We start from the raw sequence: 15,500 nt of genomic DNA on the forward strand, positions 1-15,500 counted from the left end.
CTCCTTCTAAGATGGGGCAAAATGCCTGTGCTGGTGACCTCTGTCCATCCAGAGGCACCGGACAATCTGCTGGAAGCGCTTCGCAGCGCTTCCATCGACGAGGAGCACCACACTATCATGAGTGCGGTGATCCAGAAGGTTCAGTCCACCAAGAGCGGATTGACTGAAGCCTGTGCCAGCCTTCTAACAGACTTTGAGGTAAGTGTGTTTAAAATGTAGTAGAAATATTACCGCATAGATAGTAGCCCCTGATGCTTTGTTCGGTGTTCACAAAGAAAAGCCGGACAGAGGATCAAATAATATCGCATGAGTCTAATATAAGTATGTCAATATGCATATGCAGGCTTCGTTGCTGGCGTCCGCCGCACTAAATGCGGAGGTCGCCGTACTGAAGCAGGACCTCGAGGGGTCCAAGAAAGAGCTCGGCCTTGCCAAGAGGCAGCTCGAGGAGAACAAGGGTAAGTAATACTCCGTCTATAGATATGTATGTATAAAAAGGACGCGATTGCAAAATGACAAGATTGTTGTATGTTTGCCAGGGGCCTCGATCGAGGTGGCGACCCTGAAGCAAGCGCTAACCAAGGCTGAAGATACAACGGCCAAGGAGCGCACCGAGCGAGAGAAGCACGAGGCTCGGGTGGGCGAGGTGCAGCAAGAGCTCCAGGCTCTCGTGACAAAGCACGAGGCGTTGGAGCTTGACTCGAAGACGCGCGAGTCTGAGCTTGCCGCGGCCCTTGAGAGTGCAAAGAGTGCCAAGGCCGAGGCCCAGAAGGCCCTCCAGGAGATCGACGATGAAGAAGATAGCGGCGGGTAAGGCTTTCTATATGCAAAGCAAGCATGTAAAAGTAAATTACCGATTACTTACCCGGATCCGGAGCTCTTCAGGAGCATTCGCAGATTTGCCCCGCAGTGTGTCCGATGCCGCATAATTTTATCAGGCCGAGGATGGAAGCTCGACGGAGAAGCTGTTCTGGTCTCAGTATGCTGAGGCCGAACATCCGGTGCCGATGAGCGACCAGCTGAAGCAGATGGTCGAGCTACATAAGGTGGCCGATCAGGCCATGAAGGGCTTTATAGTTCGGCTATGGCCTGGCATCGCCCTTCCGAACAGCTTCTTTGGCCTGGTGAGGCGGTTTGTGGATGCCTGCCCACGGCTGGAGGTTGTTAAGCGATCCGTCTGCATTGAAGGTGCACGCCGGGCTTTCGCCTGTGTAAAAATGTAGTGGGTCAAGCTAGACGCCATGAAGCTGATCAAGGAGGGGCCGCCGGAGGGCAAGGAGCACCGCCACCCCGAGATGTATTACGAGGGTGTTCTGCCGGGTGCCCGTCTTATCGCGGATGAGTGTTCGAAAGATGTAATATTTGAGTAAAATTGCTCGTTTTATCCTGTATTTATGAAAACTTGTTTCATATGCGCTATGCAACGCTTGTTTGAATTTAAAATATTACCTTTTGTTTGGTTGTTTATCGAATCTGAGAGATGGCTAGTCCTCGGCTTCTGCCCCCATGCCGCTAGTGCTGGGGTGTTTGGGATAAACCTGAGCACTCTTGTTCCCATATTTGGGTCCTTCGAGGGAGGTGCTCAGCACAACGAACAAGGCAACTGGACTAATATTGCTTTATCACTCTCACTTAGCCATAGAATTCTATAATTTTAAATTTCGGCGAAGCCCCTGGTATTCGGAAGGCCGAATTCGGGGCGCGATACACGCCTTTAAGCCGGACAGGACCGGCCCCTCGCCCTAAGCGGCATAAGTCTTTAGGGACTCGAAAAACCTCGCCGAACAGCGACCAGTCTCTCGCCTTATCATGACAGTCAGTTTTAGATTTCTCTACCGAGGTGCTCAGCCCAGCAGAACCGGGGCACAATCGCAGTAGTTTTGCTAGCGCTACCTTAGCCGATAGAGCGGAACGTAAGGTACCAAAACATAGAAGCCGGGAAAACCCAACATTTGACCAAAGACATGATTCGGAGCCGATGCATATAATGCTATAAGTTCGGGGTGCCGCACTTGTGAAAGTGTTCGAACTTTTCACACCGCATTATGGGGTACGTGAGCCCCTGGTGTATTGGCCGTACCAAAGTGTACGGTTGCAAGGCGTCGTTAATGAACACACACACATATATATAATGCAATAATGGTCGTAATGTAATGCATTGTTTATTAAAAAACTGCGTTAAAGCAGAGTGATACAGATAGTGCGATAAGCAAAAAGTAGGACTAAGTCCCTTCCAAGGGCGAGCTGAGGGATGATATGAAATCTGAGATCAACCTGGGAATTCCGTTGTATAACATAGTTGTCTGCCTTCTTGGTTGCTGCATCATGTGTTCGGCAATAGTGCTGTCGGACAGTGTTTCCAGAGATTAAGGTCCTGAAAAAAGAAAAAATAACCAAACGGGAAGCCCCTAGTGCAGTTTAGGCCGCGTTTTGGGGCGTGCCAAAGTTGTGCCCCCCTCCCCACCTGTGCCCATGGTATTTTTAATGCGTAATTATGTACGCGCAGCACGAATATCACCGTTGGGCTGGGATTGGGGTGGCCGCCGTATTGCTACGCGAGCTTAGATCACACCAGGCGGTCTATTTGCCGATTGCCTCGAGCGCGCTTGAAGGTGTTCGGGCTTTGAAACGCCGAACTGGCTGATTGCCTTGAGAGGCTGCTTTGCGCTTCTGTTGCGAGGGCCGCGGTGTGCTCCTCTGTTCGGAGGGAGCGCTCTGTGTTTCCATTGACTGTAATAACCCCGCGGGGTCCTGGCATCTTGAGCTTGAGGTATGCATAATGCGGTACCGCATTGAATCTAGCAAATGCAGTTCGCCCGAGCAGCGCATGATAACCACTGTGGAACGGGACTATATCGAAGATTAACTCTTCACTTCGGAAGTTATCCGGGGATCCGAAGACCACTTCCAGTGTAATTGAGCCTGTGCAATGGGCCTCTACGCCTGGATAACACCCTTAAAGGTCGTTTTTGTGGGTTTGATCCTTGAGGGGTCTATACCCATTTTGCGCACTGTGTCCTGATAAAGCAGGTTCAGGCTGCCGCCGCCGTCCATAAGGACTCGAGTGAGGTGAAATTCGTCGATGATTGGGTCTAGGACCAGTGCGGCAAATCCACCATGACGGATACTAGTGGGGTGGTCCCTGTGATTGAAGGTGATTGGGCAGGAGGACCAAGGGTTGAACTTTGGGGCGACTGACTCCAACGCATATACGTCCCTGAGCGCACGCTTCCGCTCCCTCTTGGGGATGTGGGTTGTATATATCATGTTCACCGTTCGCACTTGCGGGGGAAACCTTTTCTGTCCTCCAGTGTGCGGCTGCCGGGATTCCTCCTCGTCATCGCTATGCGGCCCCTTGTCCTTGTTTTCGGCAATTAACTTGCCGGCTTGCTTGAACACCCAACAATCCTTGTTGGTGTGATTGGCTGGCTTGCCTGGGGTGCCGTGTATTTGACACGAGCGATCGAGTATACGGTCCAAGCTGGACGGACCCGGCGTACTTTGTTTGAATGGCTTTTTCCGCTGACCGGGTTTAGAGCATCTGAATCTGGCATTGACTGTCGTATCCTCAGTATTTTCGCTGTTAATGCGGCGCTTATGCTTGTTGCGATGCGACCTAATATTGCCGTCCTTGGTATCTAAGGTACCATGTTTTTTTGATATGTTATTACTGCAAGCCAGCCAGCTGTCTTCTCCCGCACAAAAGCGGGTCATGAGTGTCGTGAGAGCTGCCATAGATTTCGGCTTTTCCTGACCAAGGTGCCGGGCTAGCCACTCGTCTTGGATGTTGTGCTTGAAAGACGCTAAGGCCTCCGCATCCGGACAGTCGACGATTTGATTTTTCTTTGTAAGGAACCGAGTCCAGAACTGCCTGGCCGACTCTTCTGGCTGCTGAATTATGTGGCTCAAATCATCGGCGTCTGGTGGTCGCACATAAGTGCCCTGAAAGTTGTCGAGGAATGCGGCTTCCAGATCTTCCCAACAGCTAATGGAGTATGCTGGCAAGCTGTTAAGCCAATGACGCGTTGGTCCTTTGAGCTTTAGTGGGAGGTATTTGATGGCATGTAAGTCATCACCACGGGCCATGTGGATGTGGAGGAGGAAGTCCTCAATCCATACTGCGGGATCTGTTGTGCCGTCGTATGATTCAATGTTTACAGGTTTGAAACCTTCTGGGAATTGATGTTCCATTACTTCGTCTGTGAAGCATAAGGGGTGTGCGGCGCCTCTGTATTGGGCTATATCTCGACGCAGCTCGAATGGGTCTTGCCCGCTGTGTTCAGCCCGGCCGGGTTTGCTTTTACTGTATCCGGCGTGATGTTTGTCGTCTCGCAGAGTGGTGCGCCCTCGTGATCCGTAGATCGATCTTGAATGTTTTGCCTTGTCCTCCAACATGTCTCGCAGGTCTAGCGTATCTCCCCATGCCTTTTTATTTGAATGGCATTGGGTGGAGGCTGAGCTTTTGGCTGGAATGCCTCTCTATCGCGGCCACAAGGTGGCCGATCAGCCGTGGCATATGCTTCTTCCTCCAGTCGGGGTAGTAACCTGCGCCTTGGGTAACTCTTGGAGGGGCGCTCGAGTTTATATTCCTCGGCCGCGAGGACTTCAGTCCATTTGTCAGCTAGCAGATCTTGATCAGCTTGAAGCTGATACTACTTTTTCTTCAGGCTATTTGCCGTGGCCATAAGCCGGCGCTTGAAGCGCTCTTGTTCGACGGGATCCTTTGGGACGGCGAATTCATCGTCGCCGAGGCTTGCCTCATCTTTGGAGGGGGGGATGTAATTGTCATCCTCCTCCTCTCCATTTGCCGCTCTCTCAGGAGAGCTGGCTCCTTCATCCTCCTGCTCTAACTCTTGGAGGGGATTGTTGTTGTCTTCGGCACTGTCCGGAGTATTATTATCTCCTGTGCCGGTATCACCACTTTTGCTTTGGCGGGACTTAGAGCGGCGCCGCTGACGTCGGCGCTTGGGTTGCTTCTTGGAGGGGTCATCCTCTGTTATCTCGTCGCCATTGCCTTCATTGGGTGTATCCACCATGTATATGTCATATGACGAGGTGGCTTTCCAGTGCCCTATAGGTGCTGGTTCATGTTCGTCTCCTACATCATCGTCCATACCGTCGATGTCTTCAGAGTCAAAGTCGAGCATGTCGGTTAAATCATCGACAGTGGCTACGAAGTGGGTGGTGGGTGGGCGTCAAATTTCTTCGTCGTCCATGTCCCAATCCCGTTGGCCATAATCCGGCCAGGGCTCTCCTAACAAAGAGAGGGACCTTAGTGAATTCAGAATGTCGTCAAAGGGCGAGTGCTGAAAGATATCTGTGGTGGTGAATTCCATAATCGGCGCCCAATCAGATTCGATTGGCAGGGGCGCGGGCGGTTCGGAGTCAGAAAAGAGTCCGGCACCTTAGTGTCACGGGCTGCGCAGAGGATTATGCTGATGTTTGGCTCGATCACCGTTGAGACTACAACCCCTGAGGCGGTGTCTAACCACCCGTCCTTGATTGGCGCAGTTGGCTCCGAGCTAAGGGTCGAAGCAGATGCGGGCGCGGCCTCTGGGGTACTGTTCGGCGGCAGAGCTAGGTCATACCCATCGCGACAGTGCGGCGTGCCCGGCTGTGGCTCGAATACGTCGAAGATCAAGTCTCCGCGGATGTCGGCCGTGTAGTTCAAACTTCCAAATCTGACCTGATGGCCAGGGGCGTAGCTTTCAATCTGCTCCAGATGGCCAAGCGAACTAGCCCGCAGTGCAAAGCCGCCGAATACGAAGATCTGTCCGGGGAGAAAAGTCTCACCCTGGACCGCATCGCTATTGATGATAGTAGGAGCCATCAAGCCTAACAGCGACGACACAGAGGAACTCTCAATGAAAGCACCAATGTCGGTGTCAAAACCGGCGGATCTCGGGTAGGGGGTCCCGAACTGTGCGTCTAGGCCGGATGGTAACAGGAGGCAGGGGACACAAAGTTTTACCCAGGTTCGGGCCCTCTTGATGGAGGTAAAACCCTACGTCCTGCTTGATTAATGTTGATGATATGGGTAGTACAAGAGTAGATCTACCACGAGATCAGAGAGGCTAAACCCTAGAAGCTAGCCTATGGTATGATTGTATGTTGTGATTGTTGTCCTACGAACTAAAACCCTTCGGTTTATATAGACACCGGAGAGGGTTAGGGTTACACAAGGTCGGTTACAAAGGAGGAGATATCCATATACGTATCGCCTAGCTTGCCTTCCATGCCAAGTAGAGTCCCATCCGGACATGAGACGAAGTCTTCAATCTTGTATCTTCATGGTCTATCAGTCTGGCCAATGGAGATAGTCCGGCTGTCCGGAGACCCCCTAATCCAGGACTCCCACAGAAGCAGACTGTAGATTAAGAGTCAATTATAGCCCGATCTCTAATACGTTGCATCACTATTTCTTATTATAATTTACTATTTTATCAATGATATTTTGCACATCATGCTCAATTCTAATGCATTTTCCACTTCAATTTTCATGCAACACAAGGAGAGAGAAATTATAAAAAATACAGGACAACTGGAAAACAGGGTCAAAATAAAAAATAGAAGAAAAAGTATTCTTCTAGAGCTCCAAAAGGGTCAAAAAATTATTGAATTTTTTTGGAGGAAAAGAATCCATCGGCCAAAAGATGGGTCAGAGGGGGGTCACGGGGCCTCCACGCGCCCCCTAGAGTGCGTCGGTCTGCCGCGTGGAGCCCCTATCCACCGCCTTCCAACGCTCTTTTGCCAAAATTCACATCTATACTAAAAATCAATGGATTTTTTTTCTGGGATTTGTCCTTCGCTGCCGCATGGGTACAGAGGCGGAGCAACTTTTGCCATCCGACAAGCTAATTCTGCTGGAGATCCATCCCTCTAGAAGGGGGAATTCAAATTCATCTTCATTACCAATACTCCGATCATCATCTCCATCAACATCGTAATGTCCATCAACCTTCTTCATCCATCTCTCTGTTCTATGAACTTTCTTCTCAAATCATTTACTACTAGTAGTTCGGGGTGTTAATTACTCCTTGTAATTGATGCTTAGAAGTCATATGTTCATATTTTTAATCATATATTCATCTCCACTAATCATGATCCATATGATTTGTTGTGAGTAGTTTGTTACGTTCTTGAGCACACGAGGTAATTCTTGTTACTAGTAATCTTGTGAAGTTGAATCTAGTTCAGTTTTTGATTGGGTTGTGGTGTTATTCTCTGGTGGTGTTGTGGAAACATCGACCGCACACCAGTTCACCTCTAAGGGCATAGAGAAGAGCATCATGTAATTAGTTTGTTTATGGTTGGGTGGCCGGAGTGGCAGATATTACCATAACCTAAGTTTATGAATTGTTGCGTGAGGGGTCATGCAACCCTATAATTTATTGCTATGGTTAGATTATTCTCTAAATTACTTTCTTGTATTTGCGGATGCTTGTAGAGAGGTATAATCATAAGTAGGTTGCTTATTCAAGTAAGAACATCACCTTATCGTATGTTTCACCACACAACAAAGTATCAAAACATTGAATGGTAATTCAACGAATCATCAACATAAACAAAGTAGTAAAAAATCCATCCATGGATCTCCTGATGAACATACATGTAACGCCCTTGATGCGGCTATATCTCCTACGTGTCGAAGCACGACTTAGAGGCATAACCGCATTGAAAGCAATGTCGCAAGTGAGGTAATCTTCGCAAAACAACCCATGTAATATAAATAGAAGGGGAAAGAAAACATAGTTGGCTTACACTTGCCACGTCACACAAATACATGAATAACATTACATTCATCCAATACACTCATGGTCCGACTACGGTACCAAAATAAAGATCAACCCCCACATGCGACACGGTCCCCGATCGCCCCAACTGGGCACCACTACTGATCATCTGGGAAAGACACATAGTAACGACGAGAGTCTTCATCGAACTCCCACTTGAGCTCAAGCGCATTGCCTGGAGCAGTATCATCGGTCCCTGCATCTGGTTTGGAAGTAAACCGTGAGTCACGGGGACTCAGCAATCTCACACCCTCGCGATCAAGACTATTTAAGATTATAGGTAAGACAAAGGTATGAGCTGGAGCTGCAGCAAGCGACTAGCATATATGGTGGCTAACATATTCGCAAAAGAGAGCGAGAAGAGAAGGCAAAATCACGGTCGAACAACTATGATCAAGAAGTGATCCTAGAACAATCTACGTCAAGCATAACTCCAACACCGTGTTCACTTCCCGGACTCCACCGAGAAGATACCATCACGGTTACACATGCGGTTGATTCCTTTTAATCAAGTTAAGTTCAGGTTATCTACAACCGGACATTAACAAATTCCCATCTGCCAATAACCGCGGGCACGGCTTTCAAAAGTTCAAATCCCTGCAGGGGAGTCCCAACTTAGCCCATCACAAGCTCTCACGGTCAACGAAGGATATTCCTTCTCCCAAGACAGTCCGATCAGACTCGGCATCCCAGTTACAAGACATCCTCGACAATGGTAAAACAAGTCCAGCAACATCGCGCGAATGTGCCGACAAATCCCGATAGGAGCTGCACATATCTCGTTCTCAGGGAACACTCAGATGAACACTACGTACAACTAAAACCAACCCTCAAGTTTCCCCGAGGTGGCGCTGCAAGTGGCTCTGTTTGGACCAACACTCAGAGGAGCACTGGCCCGGGGGGGGGGTTTAATAAAGATGACCCTTGGGCTCCGGAAACCCAAGGGAAAAGAGGCTAGGTGGCAAATGGCAAAACCAAGGTTGGGCATTGCTGGAGGAGTTTTATTCAAGGCGAACTGTCAAGGGGTTCCCATTATAACCCAACTGTGTAAGGAACGCAAAATCTGGGAACATAACACCGATATGATGGAAACTAGGGCGACAAGAGTGGAACAAAACACTAGGCAAAAGGCCGAGCCTTCCACCCTTTACCAAGTATATAAGTGCATTAAGATAAAGAAGATAATATTGTGATATCCCAACAATAAACATGTTCCAACAAGGAATGATCTCCAATCTCCACCTGCAACTAGCAACGCTATAAGAGGGGCTGAGCAAAGCGGTAACATAGCCAAACAATGGTTTGCTAGGACATGGTGGGTTAGAGGTTTAACATGGCAATTGGGAGGCATTATAAGCAAGTGTTAGGCATCATAGCATAGGCATAGCAAAAGAGCGAGCATCTAGCAAGCAAAGATAAAAGTGATTTCGAGGGTATGGTCATCTTGCCTGCAAAGTTGTCAGAGTTGACTTGATCCTCGTAAGCGAACTCAACGGGATCCTCGTTCGCGAACTCGTCTCCCGGCTCTACCCAAACAAGAACAACAAGCAAACGGAACACAATCAACCACGTGCAATGCTCAAGCAATATGATGCAAACATGGTATGATATGCGGGATGCGATATGTGATGCATATGCATGATTTGACAAGGAATGATTGAACCTGGCCTCAACTTGGAAATCCAAGAGTGCCACTGGAAAGGTGAGGTGATTTCGGTTGAAATCGATATAAAGATCACCGGAATCGGATGCACGGTTGGGAAATGGCAAGCAAAACAAATATGGCACCGGTCTGCGATAATCAGCAAGTAACCAACTAAATGCATCAAGATAAATATGCTACAGCACTCAAACATGACAACAAAATACATGGCAGAGATCCACACATGATGCTTGACAAAAGATGAACACTGAGCTACGGCTAATCCATCCACTAACAGGTTCAAACAAGCATGGCAAAAGTGCAAATGATAACAGGTTTCAGACTTAGTGAAATTAACACAAGTCTGGAATTTATCATCAGAAAGCAAACTTTAGAGCATGAAAACTACATGCTACAGGAACTTAACATGGCAAAGCAATGCATGGCATGAACTTAATCAAAGCACTTAACAAAAGTCCCTTAGTGACCTTGAGCCAAAAGGGATCAGAAAATACAATTGGAAGCATGTGAACATAGCAAAAACACAAACAGATTCAGACTTAGTGAAAAACTGGAGCATGCAAAACAGTTAACGAGTAGGCATGTTTACAAGCTCGATGCATTCGCTACAGAGCATGGCATGACAAACTAAGCATACACCCATGAAGAAGACATGACATAGAAGCTAGACATGGCAAGAACAATAACATAGCATGCACGGATCAATAGCAACATCCTCGGCAAAATCGCTAAACATGTCAACAATCTGCCAGGATCATTTTATAGCAAAAGTAGAGCTCGATTGACTCAAGCTAGGGTGCTCCATAATTGCTAAGAAAGACATGGATGGATAGAGAACAACAATATTAACAAAACATTCTTACTGATCATCCTCAAAAGAGGCACAGATCACTAGGAAACAACATGAACATATGGCATAAAAGCAAAATCAGGACAAGGACTTAGTGAAATACTAAGTCCCTGAAATCAGCATCAACGAATACACTACTTTGCAAGCTTGTGCTAGTCACCACAAATATCACAAAAATACATGGCAAGCACCCCTGTAAAGATGGCATGGCATATAACAAAATACATGTAGAACTCAGGATCATAGCATGCACACATTAATCATGGCAAAAATAACAAGAGGCCATTTGCTGAAACAGATCTGACAAATTCATCACATAGCCCTCTTCCAACAGCATTTCAGTCATCAAGATGAGCTCAAATGAAAATGATGCAATGATATGAAATTATGTACTCATTGAGGCGAACATTTTGATATGCTACACGCACGAATCGGAGCTACGGATGCAGAGTTATGGCATGTCAAAGATTGCAAAATAACTAGGGTTCGGGGAGGAAAAAGTCAACCGAGGTTTTTAGATCTGGATCGGGATTCGACACTGTAGCAGATCGGGGTCGCCGGAGTTCGTCATCGCTGGAGCCTGGCCGGCCAGAGGAGGTCGTCGCCGGACCTGGCGCCCGTGGCCGGAGAGGGAGAGGAAGATGGCGGCGAGGAGGCGGCGCCGACACGACGATGGCAGGCGGCGACGGGCTCGGTCACCGGAGACGGAACGATGCCGGTGGAGGAGTTCACCGCGGGCGGGTTCCGGCGGCCGGATCTGCGGCGGTGAGGCGGAGCGACGCCGGCAGGCGGCGGAGCGGCGTCGGGAACGAAGCGGCGTCGGGCGGCGCTGTAGCAACGGGCCGCGGGGCCTCCCGCGGGCCGAGCGGGCCGGGCGGCGGCGCGGCGAAGTGGGCGCGCGGAGGGACAGGTGTCGGCCCCTGATTGGCTGGCGGTGGCGGCGGACGTTGTCCGGCACGGGCCGGACACGTCCGGTGCACGGAGGAGCGAAAAATTAGGGTTAGGGTAGGGGAAGATCCGAAAATTTCATGGAGGGGTCTATTTATAGAGGTAGGAGGAGTTAGGAGTCTCCAAATGAGGTGCGGTTTTCGGCCACGCGATCGTGATCGAATGCTCTAGATGATGGGAGAGGTTTAAGTGGGTTTTGGGCCAAATTGGAAGGGTGTTGGGCTGCAACACACACGAGGCCTTTTTGATCCTTCGGTTAACCGTTGGAGTATCAAACCAAGTCCAAATGGCACGAAACTTGATAGGCGGTCTACCGGTAGTAAACCAAGGCCGCATGACAAGTATCGGTCCAATCCGAAAATGTTTAACCCCCACACACAAAAAAGAGGTAGAAAGGACCACCGGAGGACATAGGAGCGCCGGAATGCAAAACGGACAACGGGGAAAATGCTCGAATGCATGAGACGAACACGTATGCAAATGCAATGCACATGATGACATGATATGAGATGCATGACAAAGACAACAACACACGGAGACAAAAACCCGACAATGAGGAAATAAAATAACTTAGCGTCGGAAACGGTAAGAGTTGGAATACATATAAGGTAAATTACATCCGGGGTGTTACAACACTCCACCACTACGAAAGGATCTCGTCCCGAGATCTAAGACTGGAAAAACTCCGGGTACTCAGAACGGAGGTGGTCCTCGCGTTCCCAGGTGGCTTCACGGTCGGAATGGTGTGACCACTTGACTTTGAGGAATTTGATTGACTTGTTGCGAGTCTTGCGCTCAGTTTCTTCAAGAATAGCAACTGGGTGCTCATGATAATAAAGGTCTTCTTGGAGATCAATGTCTTCGAAGTTGACGGTGCGGTCAGGGGTCTTGAAGCACTTGCGGAGTTGAGACACGTGAAACACGTCGTGCACGTTTGCAAAGTTGGAGGGAAGCTCGAGTTGATAGGCAAGATCACCTCTCTTGCTGACGATCTTGAAAGGACCCACGTATCTAGGGGCAAGCTTCCCTTTGATACCGAAGCGACGAGTACCTTTCATTGGGGAGACGCGGAGGTAAACATGGTCTCCTATCTCGAAATCCAAATCACGATGCTTACTATCGTAGTAGCTCTTCTGGCGTGATTGCGCAGCTTTGAGGTTATCACGAATGACTTTGCACATCTCTTCTGCCTCTGTGATCAAGTCATTTCCAAGATGTTGACGTTCACCAGTCTCTGACCAGTTGAGAGGAGTATGACACTTCCTGTCATAGAGAATTTCAAATGGGGCCTTGCCCGAACTCGCTTGAAAGCTGTTGTTGTAGGAGAACTCGGCATAAGGAAGGCAATCTTCCCACTTCATACCGAAGGAGATAACACAAGCCCTGAGCATATCTTCGAGAATCGCTAGTTTGGGGATGAAAAGCTGTGCTGAAACGGATGTTGGTGCCCATGACCTTCTGAAAAGAATCCCAAAACTTCGAGGTGAAGATGCTGCCATGATCTGAAGATATCAACTGCGGAATGCCATGCAGAGAGACAATCCGAGAGGTATAAAGCTCTGCCAATTGAGCTGCTGTGATGGATTCTTTGATAGGCAGAAAGTGAGCCGCTTTAGTGAGTTTGTCGATGACAACGAAGATAGCATCATTGCCATGCTTGACTTTGGAAATCCAGTCACGAAGTCCATCTCAATGTGGTCAAACTTCCATTCTGGAATGGCAAGAGGTTGGAGGCGACCAGCTGGTCGTTGGTGTTCTGCCTTCACTCTTCTGCAAACATCACATTCATTCACAAACTGAGCAATCTCACGCTTCATTCGAGTCCACCAATATGCCTGCTTGAGGTCATGGTACATTTTTGTGCTCCCAGGGTGGATGGAGAGGAGTGAATTGTGAGCCTCGTTCATAATGACTTTACGAAGGTCACCTTTAGGCACAACAATGCGATCCTCGAAGAATAGAGTATCCTTGTCATCAAGGCGATAGCACTTGTACTTGGGTTGACTCTTGGCAATCCCAATCTTCACCTTCTTCACCATAGCATAAAGAAGTTGAGCCTCGCGAATCTGATCTTCCAAAGTAGGAGAGACTTGAAGGTTGGTGAGGAAACCTTGAGGAACAACTTTTAGATTGAGTTTGCGGAAGCTTCACAAAGCTCGGGTTGGTAAGGCTTGAGAATCAAACTATTGCAGTAAGCCTTCCTGCTCAATGCATCAGCAATTACATTGGCCTTGCCTGGAGTGTATTCGATGCTCGGATTATACTCTTGAATCATTTCGACCCAACGAGTCTGCCTGAGGTTGAGATTAGGCTGAGTGAAGATGTACTTGAGACTCTTGTGGTTAGTGAAGATGTCCACTTTTCTTCCCAATAAGAGATGTCTCCAAGTCAAAAGAGCATGAACAACTGCCGCCAACTCGAGGTCATGAGTGGGGTAGTTCTTTTCATTGGGCTTCAACTGGCGAGAAGTATAGGCCACAACTTTCTTCTCTTGCATCAACACTGCACCAAGACCTTGAAGAGAGGCATCACAGAAGACCTCGAACGGTTTGGATTCATCAGGAGGAGTCAGAACTGGAGCAGTGACTAATATCTCTTTCAAGGTGTTGAAAGCGATGTCACATTCAGGAGACCAAACGTACTAGACGTGCTTCTAGAGAAGGTTTGAAAGAGGCTTCGCGATCTTTGAGAAGTTCTCAACGAACCTTCGACAATAGCTTGTGAGACCAAGGAAGCTGCGGAGTTGCTTCATGTTCTGAGGTGGTTCCCAATTCACAATTGTAGACACCTTCTCAGGATATGCCCTTGGCAGAGATGATATGTCCAAGATAGAGAACCTCATCGAGCCAAAACTCGCACTTTGAAAACTTGGCGTAGAACTGATGTTCTTTGAGATTATCCAGCACCAAACGCAAGTGCTTTGCATGATCTTCCTTGTTCTTGGAAAAGACCAAAATGTCATCGAGGTAGACCAAGACGAAGTCATTTGTGTAGGGGTTGAAGATGAAGTTCATCATGCGAGAGAAAGTTGGCGGAGCATTGACGAGGCCAAAAGACATGACAGTATATTCATATGAACCATAGCTTGTTCTGAAAGCTGTCTTGGGAATATCTTGCTCACGAATTCGGATCTGGTGATAGCCCATACAAAGATCAAGCTTTGAGAATACTTGAGCACCTTTGAGTTGTTCAAACAGCTCATTGATGTTGGGAAGTGGGTACTTGTTCTTTATAGTCTTCTTGTTCAATGGACAGTAGTCGACACAGAGTCGGTCCGTTCCATCCTTCTTCTTCACAAAAAGAACTCCACAACCCCACGGAGAAGAACTAGGTCGGATGAGACCCATTCGCTCTTGAATATCGAGTTGCTTCTTCAGCTCCTTCAACTCTTCAGGTCCAAGGTTGTAAGGACATTTGCAAACAAGTTCCGTGCCAGGCTCAAGATCGATGACGAATTCAACTGGCCAGTGCGGAGGCATTCCTGGAAGCTCTTATGGAAAGACGTCTTGATATTCGCAAACGACTGGAATTTGAGAGATGGCATCCAGTTCACCCTTCTCATTGAGAGAAAATAGACGGATGGTATCATCACGAGCGGCAAAGACAATTACATCCTCAGACGAATGAGTCAATTGAATCTGCCTAGCAGCACAATCAAGATGAGCCTTGTGCTTAGAAAGCCAATCCATTCCGAGAATAAGATCAATATCCGAGTTACCAAGGACCACTGGAGAGGACAGAAACTTGTAGTCGCCCAACGTGATAGAGACATCGAGAGCAACCAAACTAGAAGTCAAAAGCTTGCCGGGAGAAACAACTTGCATGACTTTGGGCATAACCTCAGTATCAACATTGTGCTTCGATGCAAATGGGAATGACAAGAAAGAATGCGATGCACCAGTGTCAAAAAGTACTTTTGTAGGAACATCGTTAACATGAAGGTTACCCATAATCACATCTGGCGAGTCCTCTGACTGAGCTGCGTTCAACAAGTTGACCTTGGCGTGCTTGGGGTTATGCTTGACCACTGCGGTACTTTCCGATCTCACAGGAGGAGGAGGAGGAAGACGCCTCTGATTGAAGCATTTGTTGGCATAGTGACCCTTCTGTTGGAACTTGTTGCACATGACCTTTGAAAGCGGACGGTGATACGGAGCACTTGATCTTGGAGCTTGAGACGAAGTCTTGTTCTAAAAGCCAGGGTTGGGTGGGTGGGAAGATCCACTGCCACCTTTGCTCTTCTACT

This window comes from Triticum aestivum, chromosome 2A (genome assembly GCF_018294505.1).
Source record: "Triticum aestivum cultivar Chinese Spring chromosome 2A, IWGSC CS RefSeq v2.1, whole genome shotgun sequence".
NCBI lineage: Eukaryota > Viridiplantae > Streptophyta > Magnoliopsida > Poales > Poaceae > Triticum > Triticum aestivum.